This window comes from Pteropus alecto, unplaced genomic scaffold (genome assembly GCF_000325575.1).
Source record: "Pteropus alecto unplaced genomic scaffold, ASM32557v1 scaffold86, whole genome shotgun sequence".
NCBI lineage: Eukaryota > Metazoa > Chordata > Mammalia > Chiroptera > Pteropodidae > Pteropus > Pteropus alecto.
The window spans coordinates 12393183-12418064 of record NW_006442109.1 but is presented as its reverse complement, the minus strand read 5'-3'; the positions used below and the strand labels follow the sequence as shown (position 1 = coordinate 12418064).

Sequence of the window (24882 nt, the reverse complement as noted above, 5' to 3'; positions counted from 1 at the left end):
ACTGGGCATTTGTGGGCTACATTCAGCTGAAAGAGTTAATTTAGCTAAGTGACAATAGAGAATTTTATTTCATAAACGTGTATTCATGCTTGTTGCTGTGGATGCCGGGTTTTAGAGACAAAAAAGTTGAGTCAGGAACTTGTCATCGTCAAAATGATAGGGTTTAACACCAATTTACTAATGCTTTATTTTTGACTTTAGGCATAAAAGTAAGGAACCTCAGGATGATGACTGCTTGTTTGATTTTGACTGTCTTTCTGATTCATCAAGAAATCTATTTAGCTGTGCCAAGTGAAATAGATAATGAAGAAAGAGATTTGTCAGTCAGAGGTTTGACTGAAGCACAGTGAATGTAGAAAGCTTACGTGTTGGGTACTCTGTACTCCTTCACAAATCAATGAGCAAGCAACCAAAATAAAACATCCTGCCTCACATACTGTTTATATCAACCATTTGATTTGGATTAACGATAAATCCAATTTAGCTTAATGATTATTGGTATTCTTCTAGACAGCATGTTTCTTATGAGATACTTAGAGAACTTTCCATAATGTGCTTTATATACTATAGGAAAAGAAAAATTAATCTCAAGCATATCTTGTGTTGGGTATAATAATAACAATCATTTCCTGAATCCATGGAGTATTTTTCTCTTAAAAAAGTATTTAAATCTGTATCACTCTATCCTGAATAGTTAGGAATGAGGTGAAGCCCTATGCTTAGAGATAGTTAAAAAACTAAAATAAATTAATTCTTGCAAACTGTCTTATATCTGCCTTTCAAATAAAATGAAAGCAGCTTAATTATATGTTGTACTGAAACTCAGATAATATTTCCTCTATAATTATTAGGTAATATTCTTTCCTAGAACTTCAATTAGAAAAGAGATGGAGAGATTTCTGTAAACTGAAAGATGTCACATGATAATAGAAGCCAAGTATCTTGTTTTTGTTTCTGGTTTTGAGTAATAGGTAATTTTTAGAAAACGTGGTTCCTACATCCACGTTGCTCCAGGGAGTGGACAGAAACAATTTCAAAAGGGGGAAAATGTCATAAACCGTTGATGTAGTGTATAAAAAAACCTCTAGAAGATATCAAGGCACAAAATATGATCTTATAAACAAAAATGGTACAAAATATTTGGTAGAATAGCTTTTTGCTCAATATGGACAGTTGGGTTTGTTCAAGTATATACGTAGGCACACAGAAAGTCAGGAGGTTAAGGCTAATAGTGCAATGGGGGTAGGGGAGCAATTTCTTACCATCTGGCTCTTTAAAACCAAGCAAGAGCTGGTTCGATATTTATAGTCCTAGCTTGTAATTTAAATAGATTTTAGTTCTAGATGTATTTATCGGTAACTTGGAAGATACATACTTGATTTACATCCCCAAATGCTGCATTCTTTAGTCACACAAAACGTATATATTTTGAGTTCCTAATGACTTGTTAGACAGGACGTGGGACAATATGAAGACTTGGTAAATTGCTTAGATGAAATGAGTTTTACGTTAGGTCTTAGATACTCAGGATAAACTGCTATAATATTTTTCTCTGCTGGGTACAAACAAAGCCCAAGAATGTGAACTTGTTAAAAAAAGTCAGAGTTTTTGCTGCTCTACAATGAACCATGATCATAGTGAGAGACTACTAGGAGCCAACTCTAAATTTAGAAATAACTATCTTTTCAGGCATATGAGAGGAGTCTCAATTTCAGAGCATATACTGTGGGTTACTGGTAAAATCAATTTTACTTCTATTGGGAAAGTTATTTAAAAATGTACTGCTGGGCAGTGAAATGGTTAGAGTTGGTTTTTCTGAAGAAACAGTAAATGGTTATAAGAGGGTTTAGAGAAACTGAGGCATAATAAAAATAAGTGAAATGTTCAAAGTCAGTTGGTTAGAATCCAAGACTAAAGCAAAGAGTTCTAAGATTGATGTTCTTTTTCACTGAAGAAAAGGGTTTGACTGATCTCAGAGAGCCACAACATAATGCTAATTAGATTAGTAATGCACAGATATTAAGACACCTGCACCTCGATGCTCTGAATATCTTAGGATTTTGCTATTTTGAAAAGAATAAAATTACTGGATTAAACCAGAGCTATAACTCTGCAAGCTCTTAGCATCCCAGGATTACACTGACAGGCTAAAGAAGAGAGAACTTTTCAAATATCTCAGGGTACTAGCTAAGTAGCAAGTGAACAAATATACTATTTTTATGAAATGAATATTTATTGAGCACCCACTATGTGCCAGGCCCTCTTTTAGGCAGGGAGATGCAGATAAGATCCTTGCTGTCGTGGAATCGACCTTCTAACATTAAACAACATCTCATTGGTAGGCGGTGGAAGAGCATGGGGATACTTTGAGAAGGGTCAATTAAGTGACAGAAAATCTTGAAATCCAAGTTGGGAAGAAAGAACTGATTTTGAGATGCTTGATGGGCCCTGTGAAGCAAGGACTTAGTGGAAGGGAAAAATGATTTTAGTTGTAATTGATTTTTCTGTTTTGATGAGCTTCTTGTATAAACCTGGCATTTGAACTATAAGAATACGGTTGCTCTTTGTCAGTAAACCAGGTGATAATTTAGGTGGCATTAATTTAATGAGCTTATTACCAATCTCTTACAGTAATCCATAAACATTCACTTTTTAACCATCCCTCAAGGTGACTTTCTGCCACCACCAGTTATTCTGTTAGACTGATGAATGTTTAAAAAGCTGTGGTGAGCAGAAACATTTTACCTGTGCAATTAGAAACAGTCTATCTCCTACAACTTTTCGTACTTTCTAAAGTTGCCAATTAATTGGTTCTCTGACTGGGCTTTTGATTTGTAAAGTTTATCCTCTGCAATAAGTTACAAAGCTGCATTCTAACTTATAAAGATCTCTGTGGTCATAATAAAATCAAGTTCTTCAGCCTGGATTGTTCTTAAACATACTAATTGTTCTTAAACATGCTAATAGTTCTTAAAGAATGTTCAGCCTTATCCAATGTCCCAATGGACTTCTTCAAGACAGTTTCAATTTACAAAATCAAGTCACTCTCCAGTTTATAGTGACAGCAGTTTTGTGCTCTGAGAAATATTACAAAATTGCAGTAGTGTCATTTATGAGTAACTGAAAAGATTTGCTACCTATTTCTTAGGAAGAGGGGTCTATCTTGGTCATTTTGTATTGGGATGGGGAAAAAAACCAGGTCTTTTCTTATATAAAAACTTATATTTTGAAATTACAAAAGTAATGTGTCCCTTACAGAAAAACCAGTAACTAGAACCAAAAAGAAAAAAAGAAAAATAACCCATAATTCCACCTACTACTGAGGGACCCAGTTAATATCTTGGTGTGCATCTGTCCATTTTTTTTCTGCCTCTCTCTGTACATCATAGTTTTAAAAATGGGACCATGTGGTACATAATGTTTTGTGATTTGTGTCTTCTCGCTCCGTTAATAACCTTCACATTGTTCTGTCATCCTACATTTCCTAAAGATTCTGTAAATTTAAGAGGTATATAAACGGCTTTATTCAAAGGCACAGTAAGTAGAACATGTTTTCTTATTAATTTAATAGCGTACATGCCCTATCCCTAAAGCCTTTCTCAAAAAACCTAAGCGACCTCTGACCAGCATTTTCGGTGTCCGCGTGTGCAACACGTGCAGAGAGAGACAGTCCTGCCACCAGTTCCCGCCAGAGGCATCGCTGCAAAATCTCACAGCCCGCCAAGGTCCTCTTGTTAGAGCACACTTCGCTTCCTCCAGGGCTTGGACAGTGGTCGCAGGAAGCGCACTGCGAACTCAGGGGCCCCTTTCCACAAGATGCCGCGTCCCCTCCAACGCAACCCAATCTCTCTTACACAGCAGAGCCCGAATTTTGGGGAGCTCGGGTCACCCTGCGCCCCCTACTCCCTACCAACAGCTCGGCCAGCGCGTCGCCTTCCTCGCGAACGCTCCCAGCTCCCGGCCAGGAGTAGAGACCCAGAAAGGGTCCACAGGTGCCGGTGCTGGCCCAGCTGCGGTGCCGCGCCGCGCCGCCGCCGAACCGGAGCCGCGCGGGGCCACACCGTCCCCGAGTGATGACGCGCTTCCTGCCCTCCCTGCGCTCGCGGGCCGTGCGCTCGCGCTCGCCCTCGGCTCTTGTTCCGCGCCTGGAGCCAGCGGCGGCTGCAGCGGCTGAGGCGGCTGCGGGAGCTGAGCGGTCGCCGGGCGCACGGGGGGGAGGCCAGCTGCACTCCCGGGCAGGCGCTCTGCAATGAGACAGTAAATGCATCCCCTGGTAAGGCGCACGGCTCACTCGGGTTTTCCTCTCTCTCCAGCTGCATGCACGTTGCATGAATTTCTCGTGTCTTATCCCTCCCGACAGAAGGAAAATGTGGGTGGTTTTTTTCTTCCCTTTTGCATCTCGTGAGTGATGCCAATGCAGAAAAAAACCCGCAAAGCTCCCAGATTGGATGTTCTCGGAGGGATTTTTGCAGGAAAATAAAAATAAAAGAAAATTAATGCACCTGTCTATTGCACATGTATGTTTCACTGCACTCGACCCGGGTGCAGCGGTTTCCAAACAGCCTCGCAGCCGGCGCCCGAAAGCGGATTCCTGGGGGTGGGCAGCCTGTTCCCTCCGGGGCTCCTGCTGGGTTTCCGGTAACTGGGCTTGGAAAAGCAGCCTCGCCTGCCTGGAGTGTCCCCTTGTCCCCGGCCGGGCCCCCGCTCCAGGAGACTTGGCGCGGGCGGAGCGGCTTCATTCCAGCACTGGCCGCCCCGACTCCAGCGGCACTTTGCAAACAAGTCTCCGGCCGAGGCTCCCGGCAAAGACAGCCGGCGGGTGCAGAGCTCCTTCTCCAGTCCCGGACTCTCAGACTTGCCGACTCCACGACTTCTCTTTACTTGGCAATTTTGCCACCAGCAAACTACTGGCCGCTGAGGGACGCGGGCAGCGCCTGACGGAGAGCGAGAGCAGGATTTGGATTCAATGCCGCTGAATTTGGAATCAGTGTCGCACTGGGCGAGCGGCGCTCTCTCCTTCATCGGCCCCACGAGCTGAAATTTCGCGCCCACTGGAGCCAGGGGTCCTGGAGACCGGCATTTCGGGATTCCTTGAGGGGGCCGAGAAACGACGTTCGAGGGCGCCATATTTTTAGTGGGTCTCGGCTGCGGAGGGAAGGGGGCGGACAGTTTCTGGGCCCCGGGGATAGTGCGGCGCCCCCGCAGATAAGGCAGGAGCGGTTTTCGCCCGGAAAGTTTGGCGAGAAGGCGGTCGCGCAGGGCGAGCCAGGCGGTTGTCCCCGCAAGGGCGCGCGGGCTGCAGCGCGTCGCCAGGCCGGTCCAGCCCGGGTTGAGGGCCCAGAACCGCCGTCAGGGACCGCGCGCCCCGCTCGCCTCCTTCGCCTCCGTCCCGCCGAGACGCGGCGTTCGGGTTCGGAGGCGCAGGGAACACGCCCCCCTCCTCGCCGCCCCCGCTGCCCCGGCGCTCCGCCGGAGCCGAGCGCTTGGCGGCGTCTCCCGGCTGGGCGCCCGGTGCAGAGCGTTTCCCGGGCGCCGGGGTTCGCCACGGCGCTCCGCGGGGCGCGTGAGCTCACTCCCTTTGGGAGAAGAGGCTCCCGGGTTCGCGGGTCAAGGCCTGGCTTGCGGTCGCCCCGGGGCCCCAAACCAGCCGGAGCCTCCTATTGCCGCCTTGGCTGCGGCGGCGACAGCAGCAGCGCCTGCGGCTGCGTGCTCTGCTGTTGCCGCTATGCCAGCTCGTGGAGGCGAGGTAAGGGGGCGTTTCCAGAAGTTGGGGCTTCAGTGCCGCCTGGGGAAACTTGGATTTTTGCTGCCCGTGAAGAGCCTAAGTGACTTGGGGAAGGGAGTTGATCTAAAATCCCTGTGTCTCCGGTTACTTCCAGAAAGTGAGGGAGAAATGAGCTGAATGAAGTGTTGGCGTTGTCCAAGACACAGCTAAAGATAGGAAGGTAGGGATGAGGTCCTGGAAAAATGGATGCTCAAACTACAAGCACTCTGGTGCTCCGAGTACCATCTACTTTGGCTTCTAATGCTACCTGGGTGTGTATTAGGTTGTGCGCTGTCTTCCCTTTTCTAGAGCTTGAAGTTGTCAACCTCTCAGGAGTGGGTCGCTGGGGTATCTTTACTTTTGAAATTGATTGTGATCTTTGCTTTGTGAAGGGTTAGAGGAAGGGCGTGTCTGCTGACCTACAATCACCTGAGCGTAGGAACGTGCCAGCCTTTCTCCTTGGCGTCTTATTGAAATGATGCCGTAGTATTTGAGATCATGTCAGCACTCTGGGTCTTCATCATTGGAGAGGCTTCAGGGTTTCACAGAAACTAGGGATAGGGTGGGGAAGGGAGGGAAAGCTTTTATCTTTGAGATGGGCCCTGTGATATCAGGAATTAAGCTGCTCCTTTCTTGTCCTCTTCATTAAGTGCCTCCAGTGTGAATGTCAGCCATTCTTCCTTGATTAATGATTTGCGATACCTATGCAAAAACCGAGGCGGGGCGGTGGATGTGGCAAATGGCTGTGAGAGAGGAGAAATACTTGAATACGATTTTTTTTTTCATTGAGCCCTAGAATTGTGGAAAACACCAAGACCCCAAGGTACATTGATCTGAAATTAGCATAACTAATTTAGGAGAGAATCAAATCAGTTGCAGAAAGCCTCTGACGTTTTGTAAAGTTCCTAGGGTTTAGAGGTGGTACCTTGACTTACAGAAACACGGAGCTCCTCAGATTGAGGAAGTCACTGATGTTCCTCTGCCTTTGTACCCGCTGCGGTTATCTTAGAGCCTCTAATTTTGATATTGATGTTGTGCTTCTACCTCTAAGGGGAAAGTGAACTTTTTTAGTTGACCCGTTGAGTGAGTTACTGTGGATATTCTTTACAGGAATAGGCCATGTGTGTGTCTTGAATTCACCTACTGCTAAACATACTTGTTTCAGGTATTTCGAACACTTCTCTAGATTATTTTTAAGTGAAGTCAGGTTTTACAAAGAGGTGCGTGTGTGTGTGTGTGTGTGTGTGTGTGTGCGCGCGCGCGCGCGCGCACGCGTGTATGTGATTTTCTAATCCAGTTTCTGTCTTTTATATCTCTAAATTATATGGATTACCCCACTCCTCCACTCCTTCCTCCCAGCATATCATTAGTTCCAGTTAAAGATGGTTATAGTTGGTGAACAATATAAATTTTTACCAACTATGATCAGAAAAATAATTCTATACATCTATAAATGTGTTTATTCATTTTAGCATTATGCTTTATAACTACATATACCACATATTTTTGTGCATGTGTTAAACATTATATAATAAAAATTAACTTTTGAAAAGTTTTCAAAGGCTGAAAGAAAAAGAAAAGTTTTATTGTAAACCCTTTAATCTTCACTCCCAAGTTTTCTACCATACTATTTATCTATTTAAAAAAAATTTTAATTCAGCTTATTTACCCTCCAAAAGTTCACCCTTTTATCTCCCCAACCCCTGTCTCTTGCAGCTACCAATTTGTTCTCTGTGTCTATGAGCTTGTTTTTTTTCTTTTAGATTCCACATAGAATAAAGATCAAATGATATTTGCCTTTCTTTGACTTATTTCATTAAGTGTAATGCCCCTGAGGTCCATCCATGTTGTCACAAATGGCAAGATTTGATTATTTTTATGGCTGAGTAATATCCTATTGTACATATATACCACAATTTCTTTTCTTTCATATTTAAAAAAATTGTTTTACAACTGCAGCTGGCACACAATACCGCATCAGCTTCAGGTATACAACGTAGTGACCAGACATCTATATAATTTATGAAGTGATCACCCCGACAAGTCTAGCACCCATCTGATACCACATGTAGCCATCACAATACTATTAACTGTACTGCCCATGCTGTATTCTATATTCCCATGTCTGCTCTTACAACTGGCATTTTGTATGTCTCAATTCCTCTTCCTTCCTTACCCATCCCTCCAACCCGCCTCTCATCTGACAACCATCAGTTCTCTGTATCAATGAGTTTGTTTCTGTTTTGTTTGTTCTTCTATTTTGTTCTTCAGATTCCACATATAAGTGTAATCATATGGCATTTGTCTTTCTCTCTCTGACCGTTTCACTTAATACTTTCTAGGTCCATTCATGTCGTCACAAATGGCAAGATTTCATTCTTTTTTAATGGCTGAGCAATATTCCACTGCTTATGTACCACATCTTCTTTACCCACCTGTCTATCAATGGACACCCAGGTCTTTTCTGTATCTTGGCCATTGGAAACAATGCTGCAGTGAACATAGGGATGCACATGTCTTTTCAAATTAATGGTTTGGGTTTCTTTGGATAAATACCCAGAAGTGGAATTGGTGGGCCATATGGTAGTTCTATTTTCAGCTCTTTGAGGAACCTCCATACTGTTCTCCACAGTGGCTGTACCAATTTACAATCCCACCAATAGTGCATGAGGACTCCCCCTCTCCACATCCTTGCCAACACCTGTTGTCTGTAGATTTATTTATGATAGCCATTCCAACAGGCGTGAGGTAACATCTCATCGTGGTTTTAATTTGCACCTCCCTGGTGACCAGCAATGTTGAGCATCTTTTCATTTGTCAGTTGGCCAGCTGCATGACCTCTCTGGAGAAATGTCCATTCAGATCCACTCCCCATTCAGTTGGACTATTTGTTTGTTTTTTGGTTTTAAGTTGTATGAGTTCCTTATATATTTTGGAATTTCCATCACAAATGGATGCTGGATTTTGTCAAATGCTTTTTCTGTATCTATCGATATGATCATATGATTTTTATCCTTCATTTTGTTGATGCAGTACATCGTGTTGATTGATTTGCAGGTATTGAACCAGCCTTGCATGTCAGGAGTAAGTTCCACTTGATCATGGTATATGATCTTTTTAATGTATTGCTGACTTTGGTTTGCTCATATTTTGAGGATTTTATATTTATGCTCATCAGGGATATTGGTCTATAATTTTCTTTTTTAAGTAGTGCCTTTGATGGTTTTAGAATCAGGGTAATGTTAGCCTTGTAAAATAAGTTCGGGAGCCTTTGTCTTCAATTTTTTGGAATAGTTTGAGAAGGATAGGTGTTAAGTCTTCTTTGAGTGTTTGGTAAAATTCATCTGTGAAGCAATTTGGTCCAGGACTTTTGTTTGCTGGGAATTTTTTGATTATTTATTCGATATCTTTGGTTGTTATTGGTCTGTTTAGATTTTCTGTTTCTTTGAATTAGTCTTGGAAGATTGTGTGTTTCTAGGAATTTATCTATTTCTTCCATCTTGTCCAATATGTTGGAATATAATTGTTCATGGTGTTTTCTTATAATCATTTGTATTTCTGTGGTGTTGGTTGTCACTTCTCTTTCATTCTGATTTTATTCATTTGGGTCCTCTTTTTCTTGATGAACCTATCTACAACAATTTCTTTATCAGTTCATCCATTGATAGACACTTAGACCGTTTCCATATATTGGCTATTGTAAGTAATGCTGCAGTGAACATGGGGGTCTATATATCTTATCAAATTAGTGTTTTTGTTTTCCTTGGATAAGTATTCAGAATTGGAATTGCTGGATCTTATGGTAATTCTATTTTTAATTGTTTGAGGAACCTCCATACTGGCTTCCATAGTGATTGTACCAATTCACATTCCCATCAACAGTGTACAAGAGTTCTCTTTTCTTCATATTCTTGCCAACACTTGATATTTCTTGTATTTTTTGATAATAGCCATTCTAATAACTGTGAAGTGATAGCTCATTGTGGTTTTGATTTGCATTTCTCTGATGATTAATGATGTTGAACATCTTTTTCATGTACAAGTTGGCCATTTGTATATCTTTTTTGGAAACTGTCTCTTTAGATCTGCCTACTTTTTAATTGGATTGTTTTTGTTTTTGTTTTTTCATTTTTGCTATGGAGTTGTATGAGTTCTTCGTGTATTTTGGATATTAGCCCCTTACCAGATATATGATTTACAATTATTTTTTCCCATTTGTTAGGTCGCCTTTTCATTTTGTTGATGGTTTCCTTTGCTATCCAGAAACCTTTTAGTTTGATATAGTTCTACTTGTTTATTTTTGTTTTTATTGCTGTTGTTTTTGGTGTCGGATTCAAAAAAATCCTTTTCAAGACCTGTGTCAGGGAGCTTATTACTGTCTATGTTTTCTTCTATGAGTTTTACGGTTTCAGGCCTTACATTCAAGTCTTTATTCAGTTTGAGTTAATTTTTTGTGTATGGCATAAGATAGTGGTCCACTTTCATTCTTTTGCATATGGTTGTCCAATTTTCTGAATACCATTTATTGAAGATACTGTCCTTTCGCCATTGCATGTTCTTGGCTCCTCTGTTGTAAATTAATTGACTGTGTATGCATGGGCTTATTTCTGGGCTCTCTGTTCTGTTCCATTGATCTATGTGATGTTTTTAGCCAATACAATACTGTTTTAATGATGATAGTTTTGTAATATAGATTAAAGTCAGGAAGTGTGATGTTTCCAGCTTTGCTCTTATTTCTCAAGCTTGCCTTGGCTATTTGAGTTCTTTTTGTGGTTGTATGCAAATTTTAGGATTGTTTTATTTCTATGAAAAATGCCATTGTAGTTTTTATAGGGATTGCATCAAATTCTTATATTGCTTTGAGTAGTAAGGACATTTTAACAATATTAATTCTTCCAATCCATGAGCATGGACTGTCTTTTTATTTATTTGTGTTTTCCTTGATTTTTTTTACGTGACTGTCACTTGTAGTTATCAGTGTACAGGTCTTTTACATCCTTGGTTAAATCTATTCTTAGGTATTTTATTTTTCTTGATGCACTTGTAAATGGGATCGTTTCCTTAATTTCTCTTTCTGATAGTTCATTATTAATGTAAAGAAACAACAGGTTTTTGTTTATTAATATTGTATCCTGGAACATTTCTGAATTCATTTATTAGTTCTAACAGTTTTTTGATGGAGTCTTTAGGGTTTTTAAAAATATAATATCATGTCATCTGCAGATAATGACAGTTTTACTTTTTCCTTTCCACTTTGGATACCATTATTTCTTTTTCTCGCCTAATTGCTCTGGCTGGGACTTTCAATACTATGTTGAACAAAAGGGCAAGAGTGGTCATCTTTGTCTTGTTCCTGATCTTAGAGGAAAAGCTTTCAGCTTTTCACCATTGAGTATGATGTCAGCTGTGGGCTTGTCGTATACGGCCTTTATTATGTTGAGGTATGTTCCCTCTATACATGCTTTGTTGAGAGTTTTTATCATAAATGGATGTTGAATTTTGTTAACTGCTTTTTTTGCTTCTATCGAGATATCATATGATTTTTATCCTTCATTTTGTTAATGTGTAGTATTACATTGACTTATTTGTAGATGTTGAATCATCCTTATATCCCTGTCATAAATCTCATTTGATCATGGTGTATGATCTTTTTTAATCTATTGTTGAATTTGGCTTGATAATATATTGTTGAGGATTTTTGCATCTATATTAATCAGGGACATTGGCCTATAATTTCATGTGCGTGTGTACGTGTATGTGGCTTCCTTATCTGGTTCTGGTATCAGTGTAATGCTGGCCTTCCTCTTCTGTTTTTCTGGAAGAGTTTGAGAAGGATTGGTTTTAATTCTTCTTTGAATGTTTGGTAGAGTTCACCAGTGAAGCCATCTGGTCCTAGAGTTTTGTTTGGGGGAAGTTTTTGGATTACTAATCCAATCTCATTGCTAGTAATTGGTCTGTTAAGATTTTCTATTTCAGCATGATTCAGTCTTGGTAGGTTGTATGTTCCTAGGAATATATCCACTTCTAGGTTATCCAGTTTGTTGGTGTATAATTGTTCATAGTGGACTCATGATCCTTTGTAACAGAGATGTTACAACTGATATCTATCTTTTTTATGCCTTTCTTAACAAAGTGGTATAAATTAGGCTTTGTTGCCTCTTGCCTGATTCTTATTATTCATGGCTTGATCAAAGTTACTGTATTTTTTTTTCCTATTAAGAAGATTTTGTAACTTCAAAAGGTTAGAAAATGCCTATGCATTTTGGAGAGTTGCCTTTCAATTTAGTAGGCCTTGTGTTGTGTGTGTTGTAGTGTATGTGGCATGCCCAGACTCTTGGGACAGTGTCTAAGACTTGTGATCTGTGACATTATTGCTCCAAAACTTTTAAGTCATATGTTTTCTAGGAGATTTTGGGTGGTGTTTGGCCAATACAGGAAGTACTAAAGAAGTGTTAAATAATTCAAAGTTATTTTTATTGGGTACAAAAAATTTTAAAGACAAGAAGGAAAACTTAATAAGCAGGGCCAGAATTACAGCTTAACATACCCTACTGGTGCCTTTTTAATTACAGTACTTTCCCCCAGAACTTTTTAATCCTATTACGTTTATACTTAATGAGGAGACTAGTTAAAACATAAGCCAAAGAGAACTATTACAAATAATGGGGATAAATGGTGGGTATAACCAGATGTTTTGCCTAAAGTTAAAAGAGTTAAGGAATCTGAACTCTGTCAAACTCGCCTTGCAGGCCCTCCCCACACCTCCTCCGAAAGCAGGAGATTTTGAAAGGCAAAAAAGAGTCTTGAAGAGGGATGGGGGTAAAAAACGAAAAAGAAACAAAATGCTTAAGGTAGGCTTCTCTTGTCCATTGGCCATTCTAACAACCCTTGGCTTAGTGGTAGGTGCCATTTGAATGACAACTGGTGGACAAGGCTGGGTGCAAAATGTTTCACTTGTGAGAGTCTTTATGTGTCACTCTGAGCTATAAATTAAGACTGCCACCCATTTCACAGTGTATTTTCAGAGTCAGTGCCAGGACCATGGTTTCGTTTTTCTTTTAACTGGTAGTTTAATTTCAGCTAAAGTGATACTATTCTGAATATGTAGAACAAGAAACGAATGTTTATATATTTTTTTACTCACCTAGGTGCAATCTTAAACAAAATTTTCCTTGTTTACTATTCACTTATTCAGCAATTGTTTTTGAGGGGTTATCATGTACTTCATGCTAAGAAGACACCCCCTGCCCTTGCCTCAGACACTGAGTTTTTAGGGGGTAATGTTTTTTTGTACTTTATATATCTAATAGATTGGGGGTGGGGGGGAGTGATGAGCGTGTGATTAAATAGCATTTGAAAGATGACACAATATAAAGATGAGCAGAGGATGTGAACAGGCCATTTCCATAAGAAGAAATGCAAATGAATAGATTATCAACCTGTATAATGGTCAGAGAAATGCAAATTTAAAAACAAAGGGATATTAATTTTCTGCCTATCCAGTTGATCTACATTTTAAAGGTTGGTAGCATCCTCTGTTGGATGTGTGTGAGGGGGCAACTCTCTGACTCTTGGCGGGAAAATGAATTGCTGCAGCCTGTGGGGAATGCAGACAGTTTTGATGAAAGTTTGGAACATGCCTACCTTTTGACCCAACAATCCCATATTTGGGGTCCTGTCTTACAGAAATAAAAACATCAGCATGTAAGGATCTGTGTGTGAGGATGTTTATTTCAGGATTATTAAAGTAAATAAACTAGAAGCAACTTGAATGTCCCTCAGTAGGATGAATAGAATAAGGTATACATATAAATCTATACTATGGATTATTTTGTGAGGGATGTTCATGATATATTAAATGTAAATAAAATGGAGTTGCAGAGTCTCGCATACAGTATGATCCTACTTCTGATTTAAAAAAGAAGTCCTATGTGTGCAACCTTGGAGAAAGATGCGTAAGGACACATAAAACTTAATATTGTTTAAAATTATTAGTGGGGAGTGAGGAGTGATTATCTTGCTCTATATACACCTCGAATGGTTTACCTGCTCAAACACACAAGATTTTCTATATGAAAACACTTTAAAATATTATTTGATTAATGAGTAGGAGACTCATCTGGAACCATTTTGGAAACAAAAAGCTGGGCTTGCTTTCTCTGATGCTTGCAACAATCTCATCTCTTTGGAAACTTTCAGTGAATTATATTCTAAAATCCGGAGATTTCCCAATTTTTAGTAAATTCCCTTCAGTGTAAAAGATGGTTTCAAGAAAAGCTGTTTACCTCAATCCCTCAGGAGAATAGTGAACATAAAAGACCACAAAAGCTCTTAGCAGGCATTCTCCTTTTCCTCGACTTTCTGATCTTCTTCTAAGGGAAGACCAGTGTCAGCCCTTGGAGGGGAGGTCCTCTGGCCAAATGAAGCAGCAGCATCTCCTCAAACTTGGTTTTCCTATCTGAGGCTAAGGGAGGTGCTGTTTAATGGTTGGGCTGGCCTTTGAACCCAGGTCTTCTTCCACACTATCCCTAGCTTAGCTGGTTGCTCCACCTGTACCATTTTCAATTCTGCCTCCTAATGTGACTTTTTAAATTTGATAAAATTTATGAATTCTTGGCAGTTACTTTCAGAAGCAGTGGAACCACCATCCATGTTTTAAAAAGTACATACCACGTGCCCCCGTGAATGCTGGTGGGAGAGCCACTGGAAGCCAGGGCTCTGATGCACAATTTGAAAACCATAGTTTAGATTCAATCAGTGGTTCCCAAGCCAGAATGCATCAGAATCACTTGGAGGGCTTGTTAAAACCTAGATTGTTGAGCCAGAGTTTCAGATTCTCTAAAGTCTTGGGTGGGGTCTGATAAGTTGCATTTTTAACAAGTTTCCAGGTCTTGCTTATCCTGCTGGGCACAGACCACACTTTGAGAATTACTGATTTAGAGAAACAGCTTCCTCTGTTTTGCAGATCTTCTGTCCTTGTCCGGCCAGTGCTCTGCCCCATCATGGATGAAAGTTGGAATGCCAATCACGGCAAGATAATTCAATTTTATCAATTTCACCAAACTGAGGAAAAATAAATATTTGGGTTATATTACTTAACTGTTGTCTGTATCTGTTAAAGGTGTTTGTGGATTTAGTGTTGTTTACAGCTAGATGTATATGTTTCATCAACAGTGAAGATCAGAATTAATGGGTATTATTTTAAACATTCTGTAATGGATTCTCATGGAAAAGTGAAGACTGTTAGAGATTCTCTGGTTCCTGTTTTTTGCTTTTTGCTTTTTCATCATACATACATACATATTCAAGACTTGATGTCATTGATTTCTTTTAATAAAAAGTTGGCTACATATGAAGAGTATTGTGAAGAAAATGGTGACTGGATGATAAATGTTGTTTAAATCGTGTTGTAATCTGGTCATTGGCACTTTTTTGGCGGGGGAGGAAATTAAGTGCAACAGCCATTAATTTCAACGTGTTTATTACAGTGTCACCATAGGGGACACATTTCAAATAATGCTTATCAGTGACACATAAGTGCTTGGCTCTCCTGGGGGACCCTCACTTGTCTGGATGTCCTTGAGAGGCTTGGATGACCCAAAGCTCAAGAGCAAGATATTCCCTAAAAGGCTCCACTTCCCACTAGTGGATCCTCTAATTCTAAAATTCTTTAGCAAACAAACACTTGTTCTGTTTTTAGCCACTTAATTTTAGTACGTTTTATTCTTTTCTAATGATTTCTCATGTAAGTTATAAACAGCAAAGTTGAGCGTGGTAGTGGAGTATGTGAAAAGCAAAACGAGAGGGAAATTTTAATGAAGAGGTCATTCTTAAGCTGGGCCTTGTAGAGTGGGCATCTTCTGTGGGCTTCTCCATCCTGGCTGCACATTGGAATCACCATGGGATTCTGATTTAGTTGGTTTGGGTGGGCCCTGGGCATTGGTGGGTAAGTTCTCCAGGTAATTCCGATGCATGGCCAGGGCAGAGAACATTCATCTACTTGTCCTCTGGGTCACTTTGTTTATTCTTTGAAGAATTTGTTCATCTGGCTCACAGTCCCTCCTCTCATTGACAATATTGGTGACTTGAACATCTATACAGATTGTCCTGCCAACTCAGTCCGTTGACCAGCTCTCTTTCAGTTATCTGGAAGTAGGGAAACCCTACTTCAACTATCCTTCTCATGGTTTTCTCTAGATGACTGGTTCTCAGCAATTTTGCCACGCAGAGTATATATGGTAATGTCTAGAGATACTTTTGTCTGTCACGACTTGAGGAGAGGAAGGGACACCACTAGCATTTAGGTGTTCTGGTCAGGACAGCCCCGCAACAAAGAATTATGTGGTCTAAAATGCCAGCAGCGCCAAATTGAGAAACATTGTCCTAGTGTCCTTGAAGTTTTTTTAACCCCAGTTTATAGGAGAAATGCATTTTATGTGATGACCCAATACAAACACATATGCAACTGAATCAGGTTTCCTCACCCTTACTTGGCATAATGTACTAATACTTTTTATTCTGTTCCATAAAAAAAATTACTGGCCATGACCTACTAAACTGATTTTACTACCCACAAAACTTGCAACCTATCATTTGAAAAACATGGTTATAGAACAATAACTGCACCTCCACCAAAATAGTGACAAGCATTCCAGTCTGACCCTCACCCTTTCTCTTTCATCTTATTCCTTTTAGCACTCAGTCCCACCTAGCCTTCACCCTACCAGGGCCTCTAACCAGGTGACCTGTCCACTTTTCCTTTGCTCATCATCCCTCTCTTGTCCTCATCACCTCTCCCTAGCCCCAGCTGAGGTGCTTGTGTACACTGTCAACGCCTTTAACCCTTTCTTCATCTTACTTTCTTGGGAAAACCCCACCTCTGCCCACTCTGTTCCTGCTCCAGGCTGATGAACCTGGCTGGAGAAAACATGCAGCCATCTGTATTGTCTCACTTTTGATTTATGACCACAAACCTTAAGGGGGACTCTTGGCACAGCCAGGTCTACTATGTTTCTATCCCCACCTCACTCCCAGCTGATGACTTGGCTTATTTCACTGAGAAAAGGAAGCAATTAGAAACTTATTTCACCATCTTCCCATGCCAAATCTGCCATTCTACCTGCACCATAACCACATGTGCAGTGTAACCATATGTGCACTGGATCCCGTTTTCTGTCGGCGTGCAAGACTTTCACTTATGTATGTGTCTCCTTTCGCTTCTCTACCAGTTTTCTCTCTCTGATGGATAATCATGAGAAACATGTTGTAGGTACTTATATTAAGGAAAAAGCAGCAGCAGCAACACTCTTGACCCTGTGTTCCAGTCAGTCGTTCTCTCATTCCTCTACTCTCCCTTCCAGTAAATATTTCTGAATCATCCTACTCTTAGCTTCATTTCCTCTCATTCTGTCTTGAACCCACTCCAGCTCAGCTTTGGCTCCGTCCTTCACCAAGACCGCACAGCGATATCCAGGTGGCCCACTCTTTGTTGTCATCTTCTGCGGCCTCTCAGCAGCAGTAAGTAGGGAAACCCTACTTCAACTATCCTTCTCATGGTTTTCTCTAGATGACTGGTTCTCAGCAATTTTGCCACGCAGAGTATATATGGTAATGTCTAGAGATATTTTTGTCTGTCACGACTTGAGGAGAGGAAGGGACACCACTAGCATTTAGGTGTTCTGGTCAGGACAGCCCCGCAACAAAGAATTATGTGGTCTAAAATGCCAGCAGCGCCAAATTGAGAAACATTGTCCTAGTGTCCTTGAAGTTTTTTTAACCCCAGTTTATAGGAGAAATGCATTTTATGTGATGACCCAATACAAACACATATGCAACTGAATCAGGTTTCCTCACCCTTACTTGGCATAATGTACTAATACTTTTTATTCTGTTCCATAAAAAAATTACTGGCCATGACCTACTAAACTGATTTTACTACTCACAAAACTTGCAACCTATCATTTGAAAAACATGGTTATAGAACAATAACTGCACCTCCACCAAAATAGTGACAAGCATTCCAGTCTGACCCTCACCCTTTCTCTTTCATCTTATTCCTTTTAGCACTCAGTCCCACCTAGCCTTCACCCTACCAGGGCCTCTAACCAGGTGACCTGTCCACTTTTCCTTTGCTCATCATCCCTCTCTTGTCCTCATCACCTCTCCCTAGCCCCAGCTGAGGTGCTTGTGTACACTGTCAACGCCTTTAACCCTTTCTTCATCTTACTTTCTTGGGAAAAGCCCACCTCTGCCCACTCTGTTCCTGCTCCAGGCTGATGAACCTGGCTGGAGAAAACATGCAGCCATCTGTATTGTCTCACTTTTGATTTATGACCACAAACCTTAAGGGGGACTCTTGGCACAGCCAGGTCTACTATGTTTCTATCCCCACCTCACTCCCAGCTGATGACTTGGCTCATTTCACTGAGAAAAGGAAGCAATTAGAAACTAATTTCACCATCTTCCCATGCCAAATCTGCCATTCTACCTGCACCATAACCACATGTGCAGTGTAACCATATGTGCACTGGATCCCGTTTTCTGTCGGCGTGCAAGACTTTCACTTATGTATGTGTCTCCTTTCGCTTCTCTACCAGTTTTCTCTCTCTGATGGATAATCATGAGAAACATGTTGTAGGTACTTATATTAAGGAAAAAGCAGCAGCAGCAACACTCTTGACCCTGTGTTCCAGTCAGTCGTTCTCTCATTCCTCTACTCTCCCTTCCAGTAAATATTTCTGAATCATCCTACTCTTAGCTTCATTTCCTCTCATTCTGTCTTGAACCCACTCCAGCTCAGCTTTGGCTCCGTCCTTCACCAAGACCGCACAGCGATATCCAGGTGGCCCACTCTTTGTTGTCATCTTCTGCGGCCTCTCAGCAGCAGTTAGCTAGCTGGTTGCTCTCTCTTGGAGACCCTTCTTCACCTGGTGTTCACACCATGATCCTCACTTGGTTCACCTATGTCCTGGCCATTCTAACGCTAGCTCTCCTGCTGGATCTCCTCATTACAGCTTTTGAAGGTTGGAGGTTCTCTCTCACACATCACTTCATTTAAGAGTCAGCCTCATTATCACCTCTTCAGAGGTCTCCCTGGCATCCCCTAGCCTCCACTTTCAGCCTCTTCCTATTTTATTTTTATATAATTTATCATTCCCTGATGTTACATATGTGATTTATTTATTGAATGTCTGATGGCACTAGAATGTAAGCTCCATGAGAGAAACCATCTCTGGCACTGTGTCCCCAGGTGCCTGGCACATGGTAGGTATTCAAGAAAAAAATTTTTAATGAGTAATTGATGAAGAAAACTTGCTGGTTACAGAGGTTAGTGTTGGGCAAGAAAAAGTAAAATTCCGATTCAAGCTAAATTAAGGAAGCGAGTAATGTTGAGGTGGAAAAGCAGTGTCTCATGGGAGCAATATTTTTTAAGTCATGTGTTGAGTTAGGGGTTCAAGTATTGAATGAGTGAAACACATCCTTGCTAAATACTTGTTGAGTGATAGAGGGCACCTGCAGAGGACAGCGAGATGGAGACAAATGGTTGCCTCTCTGTTTTTATCTCTGAAGAGGGCACTTAAGCAGTCTGCTTGGTAACTTTTGTCACTGAATTGAAGACGGTAAATTCACTTGTCTGAAGTGTTTATCATCGACCTTAATGTTCTGGTGAATTGTTTTTGGTGTATCACTTGTCTCCAGAGTCCACTTGAGCGCAAAGAGAGATGTCTCCTTTTTCATATATGGCAGAGTGAATTCCTGCAGATCGGTAAGATGTTCCATGCTTCCCTCAGCACTTTTCTCAAGCAGCTAGGTTAGAGAGCCCCAAAGCTTTGTGTGCTTAAATTAAAACTCTCTTTTTCTGTTTGCTTTGCTTCAAGACAGTCCATTTAATTACTTGACACCTTGTCTAGGACCTAGTTTGATGAAAGGGAAGATATTTCCTGCGTGTGGCCCGAGGTCATGCGTGGCAAATCTTCAAGGGGAGTGTGGATTATTCCTGGGTTTGAGAGATTATGTTGAGGGCTCTTTAAGAGGCTTAATTTTCTCCTTGAAGGGCTCTCTATTGGGCTCAGCACCTGTCACTCTGGGACACTCCCCCACAGGGTTAAAGGAGCTCTCCCTATGGGTAAGATGTCAGCCAAGGTCAGTGTGAGGGGCAGCCACAAAGCAGTTGGGTTTAATACATCTAGGAAGAAAGGGCAGATATCTTTGTCAAGGGAAGTTTATCTTTAAAAAAGGAGCCCTGAAACGTTCCAGGTCAGCCTCTCCCTTTAACACAGGAAGAACTGAGCTGAGGCTCAGAAGGATGAGGCATATTGGGGTCACTTGGCAGAGTTGGCACTGGAATCCCACTTTCCTGACCTTAAGCTGCGCTTTCTCCTTTTCTTGGAATGTTCAGTTGGACCTTGACTTTAATTCAGGGCTGTGGTCCTTAGTCTTGGGTGGTGTGCACAAGAATCGCCAGGAAAGCTCCTTAAAAATGCTGGTTCCTCAACTCCACCTGACTCACTGAATTGGCATCTCAGAGTGGGAGATGAACACCTGTTGTTGTTTTTTTTCAAGGTCCCTAGGCAGGTTCCTAGGACAGGTTGCCCCAGAAGGTTTTGTAGTGGGTAAAGGTAGCCAGTGCACTGAGGACAGTCACCCTGTGGGGGACGTGCCTGCTGGCTTTGCATACTGGACAGACATGTCTCCTTTCTAACACAGGACAGCCATCTCAACAGGGACAGTCTATTTCTCACTCTCCCACACCCGCTCTGGTTACTGAATGAGACCATGTAGGGTTCCAGCTTTAATGCATATCAAAAGATCTTTTCATTTTCTTTGGGAGCACTTTCCCAATGTGTTTTGTTCTACTTATGTAAAAAATGAAAGCTGCATTCAGTTTAAGAAAATCATCTCCTTGAGGGATTTTATGGGTCCTCCTGCTCAGGGTCCCTAGGTGTCCGAGTGTTGACGGTGGCTCCCCAGCTCTCAGACCATCTGGAAGCTAGAAGCTGACCATGAGTGCTGCTCTGACAGAAGGAAAAGGGAGTCTGAGTTGGCTGTGCAGGGGTGAGTTTGGACAGTTTTATGAGGACAGTAAATCACTTGCTGGTTCTTGCTGGTGAATTTGCAGATGTTTTGGATCTCTGATTTTGTGACAGTTGCTGCAGGCTCAAGACTGCACAGAAGAGCCTGCAGTCATACCCTGTACCCCCAGAGCTGGCTCTCTGATGGACCTGACAAGTAGTTCATCCAGAGCTTTATGAATGTACCTGGTGAAGATATTAGAACAAGCCCAGTGGAATCTGAGAAGCATCAGGTGGCCATGTATTCCTCACAAAAGAAACAAGAGAATAATACTTTCCTCTTTAATTGGAAACTGACAGATTGTTGGAGTTTGTTAGGGCTGCTATAACACAGTATCACAAATTGGTGGCTTAAACAACAAATTTATTGTCTCAGTTCTGTAAAGCTAAAAGTCTGAGATCAAGGTGTCACCAGAGTTGGTTCCTTCTGAGGACTGTGAGGGAAGCATCTGTGCCTGGCCTCTCTCCTTGGCTTGTTATTGGCTGTCTTCTCCCTAAGCGTGTTTGTTTCTGTGTCCGAATTTCCCCTCCCCTTTTTATAAGGACAGCAGTCATAATGAATTAAGGCCTACCTTAACATCCTCATTTTAACTTGATCACCTCTGTAAAAACCTTATTTCCAAATAAGGTCACATTCTAGGGTATTGGGGAGTTGGGACTCCAGCATATTTCTGAGGGGACACAATTCAATGAATAACACAGATTGTTGAACTGACTTGTGTTTCAGAATCGGAAGTTTATGTGAAATGCTATTAGTGAAGGATGGCCCCCTTTTTAAGCTAAGGGAACTATAGTAGTAGTTGTGGGATTCTGTACCTGCCAGTTTTACTGACCTCTACTTGGCACTTTGCATTTTACTGAGGTGTTGCATATATATTACTATTATAACAACCCTGTGAGGCAGGTATTCTTATTTCTGCTTTGAGGGAGCTGAGGTGTACCAGGGTTTACATACTAAATACTGGGTAAGTTGGACTCACGCTCAGATTTTCTACTGCACATCATAAGTTTCTCCCAAAGCAACAGTGATTCTCAGACCTTGACATGCATAAAAATCTCCTGGGAAACTTATAAATATATATTTGAGAGGCCCTCTGGAATACTACTGAATCAGAAGCTGAGGTTCTAACCAAGGAATCTGTATTTTTTATTGTTTCCTCTGGAGATTTTGATGCACTCCAAAACATGAGAACTAATGCACTCTACCATGGACATAATAGTTAAGGGGGAAGTACCCACCAACACCACCAAGTTTCCATTTGATTTTTTGTCAGCTGGCTTGCATGTAAGGTCCTAGGAGGAATCATGAAAAGATGCTCACTGGAATCAATCAGGGGACCCTTTGAGCCCAAGGGGATCACCTTCTTATACAGTATCCCTGCCACTGTACTGATAGGCAGGGTCTGAGCTCTTTGGCTCCCCAGACCATGCTAACTATTCCTCTGCTAATGGAAATAAGTCTGGCTTGAACTTTCGGTGTTACACAGATGCACGTTGCACCATAGTGGGGATTAATTGGGGTGACGTGGTAGCAAATAAACATCACATCCTTTATCAAAGCAAAAATAAAAATAGCAAGAAGACAAGGCAAGGAAAAAAATTGTGATTATTAAGTATTTATTGGTATAAAATGTGTTTACATTAAAACATGGTAGAGTTTGCACAGTGCAAAAGAATCACTCGGAGAAATTGTTAAAATGGATTTCTGGGCCTCACCCCCAGAGATTTTCTTTCTAAGGCAGAACTCAAAAATTCTGAGCTTCTGGTCTGGGGACCACACTTAGAGCAGGCAACTGAACATTAATGAAAGGTTGTCATGTAGTTCATCTGTTAAAATGACAGTCTCTCTGAATAATGCAGACATTTCCAAGCCTCAGCCATTAGCCTGTAGATTATAATCCATATTCAGGATCAATGTTCAAGTTATTTCACCATCTTTACTTTATTTTAGTGATTATATAGCAAATATACATAATCTCTTAGCAAGGGCTACATTTCTTAGAGTGTGGTCCTTAGGTCACTACTATCCGAATTACCTGGGATTAAGGTTCAACATTGTAGCTGCCCAGTCCCCAGAGATTCTAATTTGTTATGTCTGTGTAGGGCCCAAGAATATGTAGTTTTTTTAATCAGAAGATTCTCAGGTACAGGGGCTTGGAAATTAGTACTGCTTTTTACCAGAAGCTTACCACATAGTAAGATTAGAAACACTGTTAAATTGATTGTTTATAGCAGCACTTGTTCCCATTTTCAGGTTTGTAATGCTGTTGTCTAGTCTGAAGTTACCAAGACCTCACGCTGCAGTGTAGATGTAATTTTAATAGATTGTTAGAGTTCTATTTGAACAACCATCCTTCCCTTTTCAACAGAAGTTCATGCAATTCATTTAAAGGTAAGTGTTAAAGCAAAGGTTATATTCTTTGTTCCGGTAAATTTTTTTGGAACATTGTTAGGATATGAAATTTATTAGAGACTTTTAAAGTTAACGGAAGGAGTTTTTGTGGTTTCAACTTCACAACTGGTTAAGGGTGACCTTTGGTAGAAATATGTTTGTGTTCCTGGGCTCTGTGTGCATATTTTTAAAAATTGGTAAATGCTTTCATATGAGAGGGGGAGGGTTGGGATGAGGGACTCTGTCCTATTAGTAAGAAGAGTCAATTGCATTGACCAATAGATTTTGAACTCTATACTCAATGCCTTGCAGATGTTTCTGCAAATTGATTTTTTTTTTCCCTCCTGGAGACAAGATTTTCAGTTTTATTTTCTTCCTTCTGGCAGAATGGAACCTGCACTTTTAAAAAGAGGAACTAAAGTTAATTTTGTGTCATTGAGCCATACATGCCCACATCATTTTATATAACATATTCTTGAAAAGTTAGAGATAAATTATTTTTAGCACCATAGCAGGAACTGCATGGCTTTGTCTAAGTCAGTAGGACTGTACATCTAGAAAGGATGAAATTTACTGTATATAATAATACTTCCATAACTGGCTCAAAAAAAATATATCAGGGGAATATGTCACTCTAGCCATCCTTTTTGTGAATCTGTTTGCTAAGTAAAGATTCTTTTTGTGATGCAAATGACCCCCCTAGGGCTCTCTTTGTTTCATACTTGTTTGAAAACTGTTCTGTATGCTTTATTTTAGTTGGTGCTTAGTGGGTGGGAGGAGTGGAATTGGCCTCTCAGTTCATTCCTCTTGATCACTTTTTTCTTAGCACCACATCTAGTACACAGTGGGGGTTCACAAAGGTTTGAGGGATGAATTAAGCCATTATGTTGATGGAGAAACTGAAGTGGTGCAGAGAGGCCCAAGTGGCTTGTCCAGATGTGAGGGCAGCATGGCAGAAATGGGAGAAGAATTCTTCAGGCCTTCTGACTCTTCCTGGCCAGTGCACTTTCACTATCCTTTCTCCAACTTATGTCTTGTAAATTTACATTTTATCAGTTGGGATTCTGAAACCAGGGTGCATCCATGTGCTTGTTATGGTTTTGGGGGCAGCATGTTATCATGAGGAGCCCTGGCTTTGGAGTCATTGATCAGCTTGGCAGATCTTTTTCTGAGTGTCTACAAGATGCTTGGTAGAATAGCCTGGAACAAAACAGACCTGAGCCCTGCCTCATGGAAAGCACAGTCTGGGAGGGTATCCATGGACATGAGGCAGTAAAACAAATCAGAAGAGGAACGAATATTGCAAAGGGTCACATGTGGGAGCTTGTCCCACAGTGGTCAGCACAGTGTGACCTTGAGCGAGTCACCCAGCCTCTACAAACCTCGGTGTCCTCATCAGTAAAACAAACATACCATCTTTATGTTGCAGAATCGTTGCAAAGATTCAGTGAGATGATGGATGTAAAGCAGACAATGCCTGCTTCTGGACACATAGTTATTAGCTATAATTGTTAGAGACGGTGAGTAAATGGCTGTTTATGTTTCTCGCCTTTGTGCTGCTTTGACTCTTGTAGACAGACAATGTCGGGAAAGGAGTTTGATATGTTTATATTTTCTTCCTTGTTTTGGATCATCTTAAGAACAGTGGGGAGAGG

The 24882-nt window shown here is 41.2% G+C and overlaps 1 protein-coding gene across 1 annotated transcript in view; it reads left to right on the top strand.

Moving 5' to 3' along the window:
• Positions 1–4116: 4116 nt before the first annotated feature.
• TLN2 (talin 2) overlaps positions 4117–24882 on the top strand; it is a 397436-nt gene continuing 376670 nt past the window's right edge. The window contains exon 1 of the mRNA XM_025038744.1: positions 4117–4273. The gene's annotated coding sequence lies outside the window, so the exon portion shown is untranslated. The remainder of the gene's footprint in view (positions 4274–24882) is intronic.